Source organism: the organism of the source record quoted next, unplaced genomic scaffold, assembly GCF_019419815.1.
Source record: "Pyrus x bretschneideri cultivar Hongxiangsu unplaced genomic scaffold, Pyrus_bretschneideri_v1 Contig29, whole genome shotgun sequence".
In the NCBI taxonomy this organism is placed as follows: domain Eukaryota; kingdom Viridiplantae; phylum Streptophyta; class Magnoliopsida; order Rosales; family Rosaceae; genus Pyrus; species Pyrus x bretschneideri.
Window position 1 is genome coordinate 2,908,477 of NW_025999601.1, and position 7,960 is coordinate 2,916,436.

General features: G+C 35.5%; 1 long non-coding RNA gene across 3 annotated transcripts; it reads left to right on the top strand.

Moving 5' to 3' along the window:
• Positions 1-3,654: 3,654 nt before the first annotated feature.
• LOC125468041 lies at positions 3,655-7,529 on the top strand. Of its 3 annotated transcripts, none has more exons than XR_007260023.1 (4): positions 3,655-3,861; positions 3,967-4,081; positions 6,752-6,910; positions 7,295-7,341. It is a non-coding gene; the product is annotated as an uncharacterized LOC125468041 (long non-coding RNA). The 3 variants fall into 3 exon arrangements; XR_007260022.1 differs by having other exon boundaries at positions 3,656-3,861; positions 6,752-6,824; positions 7,277-7,529; XR_007260021.1 differs by lacking the exon at positions 7,295-7,341 and having other exon boundaries at positions 3,659-3,861; positions 6,752-7,101.
• The last annotated feature ends 431 nt before the right edge of the window (positions 7,530-7,960 follow it).

Consider the following 7,960-nt stretch of genomic DNA (forward strand, 5'->3'; position numbering starts at 1 on the left):
AATTTGATCAGCTATAACATGTTTTTCGATCAATATATTTTCAATAAACTCTTAAGACTTCATTTGGTTGGGAGGAACTTCAAAGAAATTATTTGAATTTGACAAGAAGGATAACTTTACTATAAAGGATTAGAAACTCTCTGCAAATTCCAATGAATATGGTTTGAAATCTATTTATTTGATTTGTCTCCATTCTTATTCAACTCAAGATTGGTATGCATGCATGGAAAGGTTCTTTATTAGAGAATGGGATATTATGGAATGCCTGATTGCATTTGCACATGATTCGTAATAAACAGTCTTTTCGCATGTGAATGTGTGACAATCTAAATAAATAATAGTATCTCTATCATTTCATAGACATTCCTAAACTTGAAATCACTTCATCTAATCCCTACAAGAAAAGTTGACAAGCCACTACATTAGTTGTACAAAATGAGGTGTGTAAAAATTTATCAATAGCTTACACAATGATACAAAGCATTTTATTTCTTTTCTTTTACTCTATTACATATAAAGTGTGTCCTTAATATGTTTATTTTTTTCATACAAACAATATTAGAGAGTGAGAAAACTAACAATAAAGAACCTCGTGTGAATGTCTATATACTCTTAATTACGATGCAGCTCAACAAAAATCGATATTTACCTCCACAACTAACTAGGTACATATTGCATGGCTGATTGTGCGCCATTGATCAACGTGATACCTCAACATTAATTGAGAGATTTTTCAGTGTGATCGGAACACGAAGTGGTACACCATGTGTCTTTATATAAATGGTGAGATATGTGTGTTAAAAAATTAATAACTTCAAAAATAAAATTTACCATGACTTATATTAAAACACGTGGTATACAATTTGTGTTCCAGTCACAATGAAAAATTTCTCCATTAATCAAGGACTACTAATCCTTAGTATGCGCACGCAGCACAAGTTAGCAGCAGACGATAATCTTCTTCTTATTGTGTAAAATGAAGTGTTGTTCGTACCCTTCTAGTTCTCGCAACACACACTCTGTATTACAAGAATACAAACAGCAGCACTTTGTGAGAAGGATTTGACGATTTATACCGTCGGACAAGAGTCGTAGCTAGCCTGGCTACTAGGTCATGCATGGCAGTATCCAAGATCTTTGAGCAGAAGTAGTCTCTTCTCAATCGTCTCCAATTACTTGATTTGTTTTAACATGTTTCCACTAGGTTTAGGCCCACCTCCGAAGAATATATTTCATGGCACCATCCTTCATCTTCAACGTTTGTTTCAAACACGACTCTGTTATATTCTCTCTCGGGGCTTCTTCTTCTAGTGCACAATGGAACAAAAGTCAATAGACCAATTGGTCTAACAGTGAGCCAACGATTTTGTTCCATTTTGTAAGGTGTGCAAATTTAATGTGCATTGGAGAATTTTCATAACCACATGAAGTTGACCATATTAAAGTTAAAAAAATAGTAAGTGCTCAATTGCCCTGATGATTAGATTTTTTTCTTCAACTCATTGTGTTCCAAGTTCAAACACCTCATCCCTCCTCCTAACTGTAGATCAGTGTAGAATATCACTTTTATTATAAATAAATAAATAAAAATAAATAAATAAAAAAAAACACTTTCAAAACAAAAAACAAAAGCAAAAAAATTGGGTGCATGCATTAAAGTAAATTTGCGGGTCTAAAGCTTGGGCCTCATTATTATTTATTGTGGGTCAAAATATTGGTCCTCATTTTTTTTATGGGTCGAAGCTTGGGCCATTTTAGTTCGTACATAGATGACCCGACACAAAATATGGAAAAGAGAAGCAAATTCTGGGTTGATGCCAGCAATTGTGGAGAGTTTGAATTCGGACACATTGAGCACCGGCGGATCCATTAAGGGGCGGGGGTCAGCTGACCTTCCAAATTTCAATGAATCTCTATGAATGATTTGGAAGCTGCCTCTTTGAAGGTTGGAGTTGTCCTTCATAACATGCTCTCTAACTGCTTGATAAAATATCTGAAATTATCGTTCTTATTATTATTTTAAATATCAATTTGAGTATTATATTCTTGCTATTCAAGTAGTAAATTTGCTCAATTGAAAGGAACTGGTAGCCTTGCAAACATAAAATGGTGGAAACAGGGAGGAACATAGTATATAATCATGTGTATTTGCTAATTATATTGGCTTCAATTCTACCGGTTGTTACTAATTTAGTGGAAAGAGCCTTTTTCGCAATGAAGTTTATTGCGAAACCTAATGAGGATTCAATGGTTGAGTGTTAGCACGGTGATTTATACTGAAAACGTGTCGTGGACAATTGTAACTTGTATTGTTATTTGTTTTATAATCTATGAATGATGAAACTATGGTTTAATTTCTAAAGTTATCATATGTCTAAGAAATGTTTTGGGCTTTTAAATATAACCCTTCAAATAATTTTTGTTGGATTCGCGACTCACAGTGAGTTGAAGAAAAATGCTCTAACTACCTGAGCAATCTACCACTTGCAACAATTAATGGAGTTGATTACACCTACAGCCACAAAATTCTTTGAGGGTGAAATAATGGTCTCTCTCTCCATGAGCTCGAAACCAAAATGGAATCAAACCTGCGAATAAATTTGTGGTGCATTCTTATCGTCACTTATGCTACGCCCCCGAACACTGGCATCTATCCGTTCTCCCCAGTTTTAGCAAGGGTTTAAATGACGACCTCTATTTGATGGATCAAACACTTCATGCACACCAAACCAATTCACTTGTTTTGTGAATCTACCAACCCAAATGATATTATTCTTGCTCAAGTCGAACATGAAACGTTCGACCCGATTTATAGCCTTATCCATTTCATACCAAGTTGATATGTTTCGTTAATTGATTCATTGCCTCAAATACTGACTCTCACCAATTTTAATCGAGAAAAACTTAGGAGCCGTTTGATAACTATTTCGTTTATATTTTTTAGTTTTTGGTTTTTCAATTTTCACTTCTTTGGAAACTAGAATCTTATTTGGTAACTATAGACATTAAAATTTTGGTGAAATAAATATTCACCAACAAATAAATTTTGATTCACTAAGACTTATGTAGCGCACACTATGGCTCTTGGCAAATTGCACACATTAGTTGTGACTCACCAAAATTGAATGAATCATCGAAGACTGACACATATTGACATCTAAGACCTATATTAAACAAATCAAATCATCAAAAGAAGACCAAATTAACCCTAATTGATCAAACCAAATTCACGCACATCCGCAAACGAAAGTGAAATCCAGAATAAATTATGCAGAATGTGTATCAAACACTACTAGAATTATGCCCATTACACACCATTTTTTGCCCACCCTTTGCAATTGGTGGTCATAGATATAAAGTTGCTACTCTTACTATTATTTGGTGGCTTTACAATGAGATGCCACTGATATCAGTGGCCTAAAAAAATCAGCCACCAATATTGGTGTCTGTTAACTAACTTTATTTCTTAAAAATACTTTTTTGTGCATTTGTGATTAACTGGGCACCAATACAATTTATTGAACACCAATAAAACAAATAAAAAAAAACCATTAAACCTCTCTCCCCTTCACAAAAGTCCAACTCCTCCCCTTCATTCCCTCCGCTCGCTTCCCCTTTCATTCTCTCTCTCCTACCTCCCATATACTCTTCTCTTTCATGCAGCAGTGGCTCCGTCCTCCCGTCACCAACGAGCGTCAAACTATACCTTCAGAATCCTCTTCCCTTCCTCTTTCCAACCCTCAAGTTAGTTTCTCCAAATTTGTAGCCGAATTTTCTCAATTTCAGATCTAAGAAACGGTGACCATAGGTATTCCGGCCAATTTCCAGCAAAGTCTGCCTGAATTGGACCTCAACCAAGAGGTAAAAATGATCCTCTCCTCATGGGTGTTCCCTAGTGTAAGTGATTTTTTTTGGATCAATTCTAGATTTCAAATTTTAATTCCACTTTCTGTATGCATGTTGAAGATTGGGGACAAGGAAGGTGAATCAAGGTTGTTTCCAACCTGGGCCGAGAAGAATGGAAGCCTTGGAAGGTTGTGGGTGAAACTAAGGTGAAGAGGGTTCTTCTAAAAAAATTAAGGTGAACATGGTGATTTTCTCCTTAACCACAACTATCACATTTTATCTCTTGCTTGGAATTTTTTTTTAAATTCCCAGGATCTGCAGTTGCAATATTTTTGATGGACAAATTAAAAAAGAAGCAACTGCTTTTATAAAGCTTTTGTAGTCTCACGGTAAATATATCATTATATATACTAAAACCCAGTTGGGTTCCAGCACTGTTCAGCAATAGTAAAAGGGCGGAAATGCCCCTGATTTTTTAGCTTGCTTAGCCGTTTTGCTGCTGCTTTGCACAGTTAAATATCTGTTATGCCCCTGATTGCCACGCGTTGATCATCCTTTGTCTGTGTGGTTTGATTCCGTCATAGCGAATGGACGACGTTTCCCTTCTAGCCCACGCGTCCATCATCGATGGCCCTTCCAGTTCGACTTCTTCCCAATTTCGCTTCTCTCGCCGTTCTCACCTTTTGGGTATTTTGGAACCTAGGTTTTTTTCTCTCCCGCATCGCCGTCTTACTTGCTGTTTAGCGTTGCCATCTTTCTCCAGATCGGCAGGCCGATGGAACCCGGCGAGGTCAGCATGTACTTCTATGTAATTACCGCCTGTGATCTCAGCCATGCTCGCGCCGCCGTCAATTTCGTTGTTTTGTTCAGGTTCGCACATTCAATCTCATTATTTGCATGTTTAATTTAATATTCATGCAATTAATTGTGCTTTGGATTAGTGTGGAAGTTGATATGTTTGATTTTCTGCATGTACTTTATTTTTTCTATTTTCTTTCAGAAATTAATTTACTTTTCCTTGGAAATCGTTGAGCTGTTAGAAGTTTTTTGCCTTTTTTCTTAATTTGATCGAAATCCATTTCTTACCCACATAACCTAGAGTCTCCTGGTGAGTTTTTCGTCTTTCTTAGTGTGTCTGAATTTTTTAATTCCGTTGTTATGGCCTTTGTTTTCCTCAGAGAAGAGATGTTGATGGTGCATGGGAGCAGTACCTTGGGTTGGAGCACTCTGATAAAGCTCCTAAGAGCGCTCACGCAACAAATCAAGTAAGTGCTGTTGTAAATAGGTTGTTTTCGATTTACAGATGGATTTTGTGTTTAAATTTTCTTTTTATAATTTTAGAGCATGCATGTATTATCAGTTGCTAGATGTCATGATCAATCCCTGTATTATATGTGAAATAAAAAAAGAAGGAACACTCTATAACTCTAATCAGATGTCCACTGAAAAGAAGACAAATCACATTATAGACCAATACGTGTTAAAATTATGTTGAAATAAAAAGATGAATAGAATGTTTCTGATAGAGATTACCCATGATAACAAAATGGTCAGGCAGAGTCATTTAATGGTTGTCAAGGTTGGATCTTTGTCTTAGTGAATAACAGTACATCCTATATCAGGGAAAAACACTAAGATCTGATACACTATCAATTTCATTTGACAGGAGAAATAAAAGCTTTAGAAGTCACTCCTTTTTTTTTTTTTTCTTTCTTTTCATGTTTCAGTTTGTTTTTCAAATCAGTTGTCAATGCTATTTGCTTTTTACTAACATATGTTTTTTGTTTTTAATAGTATACGAACATAAAAAAAAGCCTCCAAACCTCCAAAGACAGTAGCAAGATCTTTGTTGATGGTAAGCTATTATTCTCTGATATCTGTTTCTTTTTGTTTATTTCACATATGTGGCTATTTATTGAAATTTGATTTGCCAAGAACTGGAGATGGTCTCGATTTTAAGGTTAAAATTGAATCATCCATGATTTTAAAATAATGGTATTTTTATTAAACCTAATCTTTCTGAGCATGGTTAGGAAGTTATGAAAAAAGTAGAAAGGATGTTCCCTTGATGATTGTTCAGAGAAGAATTCTGGTGATAGTTCATAGAAAGTAAAGGTTTATGTTTTTTTTTTAAATTCCAGTTGGAATGTGTTGCAATAATATCAGTCTTTGTGAGATCAAATGAATAACACCTACCTTTTTGCCTCTTTCTACATGTTTTATACAGTTTCAAAACCCGCAGCACCGCGCGGGCAAGCTTGCTAGTTAGCACTAGAAAGTGAGGAAATCCACTTTCTTTGGTCAAGTTGGATTCTTTACTATGACTACCATTTTTATCTCTAAACAAATTTTTAATGGTATGTATGATATAAAAGGGTAAATTTAACTATTTTGGTTTCTTTTTTTTCACGCTTTGGTGCCTCGAGTTTTAATTTTTCATAGCTGTGTTGAGTTTTTTTCCAGTTACAATTCGGGAGCCATTGGCAACTTCTAAGGGACCAAAATTGTTTTCAAGTCAAAATACAGGAACCAAATCGTAACTAGACTAGGAGATTACATTACCAAAGTAGGAAAGTTTTGTCTTGATTCATAGTTTGACAACATAATATGTATGTAGGATGTTGTTTTAGAATCGCTTGGTAAGTGTTAAATACATCCTATAACATGACTGACTAACAAGCATGGTCGTTCAGATATACATGCAATTGAGATCACTGACTAAATCAGATTTCTTTTATATTGAAGCAAATCTTGCCTATTGGGTGTTTGTGAAAATTCCCCAGAGAGTTAGAAACAAGGATATGATGCAAATCTGAATGTAGGCTGTTTTGGTATGTGTGTGTACGTATAGGTGTGTTATATTGATATGACATGCTGCCTAATTTATCTATTTTTGGATTGCTAGATCAAAGAAGGAAGTTCAATTTATCAAGGATCAAGGTTTGGACTGCTAGACAGCGCGTCGCCTTCGGTTTGAGGTATGGAATTAGTCTCGTGCTTGCAATCTGGCCGCTTACGTGTTTAAATTTATGGTTTATCAATATGCTCAAGATTTGGTTAGCAGGTAGTTATGCAAACAAATTAAAGTTCCTTTAAGCATATGGTTGGTAGTCTTGGTGCCCTCCAGATTTGTGTAAAAATCTAGAGCCATCTGCATGGTCCTATGCTAATGAGCTGCAAGTAAAACTTCAGTAACAATGTGTTTTTGTATTTCTTTCTAGCGATCAGCTCTTTGTGCTCGAAATTTGGCGATCAGGACTTGCCTTTGATTTTTTTTTAGTGCAGCAGAGTTTTGCATCGATTTTTTCATCTTCTTCCAGATTTCTGTTCCTTTTTTCTTTTTTTTATTTTTTATATTGTTTTGGGATATGTGAATGTAATTTTTTGAGTATTTCTTTGCTTCAATTCTCTCTAATATTTTGATGTTTAGTTTGAACTCCCATCGCAGCATCATCATCATCATCTGCTCTTGCTGCTGCTGCCTTTGACTGGTATTTCCCTATTTGCTGCCCAAACAACAGTCCTCTCAGATACTACTTGCTCTTAGATACTACTTGCTTGGAGTACCATATACCTATATAGTAGTTTGAAAGCTGACCTGGTTTGAAGAAACCTAGCTCAAACATCCCACCTGGAGAGACAATGGTTTGATCGCCAAAGAGAGATTGGCATGACATGATTAAGCTCTTTAGAAACAGTCTTCAAACACTTTTCAAAGTTTGAGTCCCAACATTTGTTCAAAATTGTATTAAAGATCAGTTATGCAAATTTGTAGTATATTCTTATATCAAAGATCTTACAATTTGTTTCCTCACAAAAAAAAAAAAAAAAAAAAAGAAAATATTCCTATTCAAATCTGGGTGCCCACACAGGGCATCCTCTTTTTTTAATATTATTTTGCAATTTTGCCACTGATGTGAATAAGAGTGGCACTGCAGGAAAGGCACCAATGAAATATTGGTAGTCATTGTTACAATAGAGTCCTCTACATAGGCCACACTCTCTAGTTTAGTGGGTGCTTGGTGGGCATAGAGGTTTGCCACCAATGTGAGTGGCAACACTTGACAATAGCCACTAAATGAAAAGGGTGGCTGATAGCCAAATTTCTAGTAGT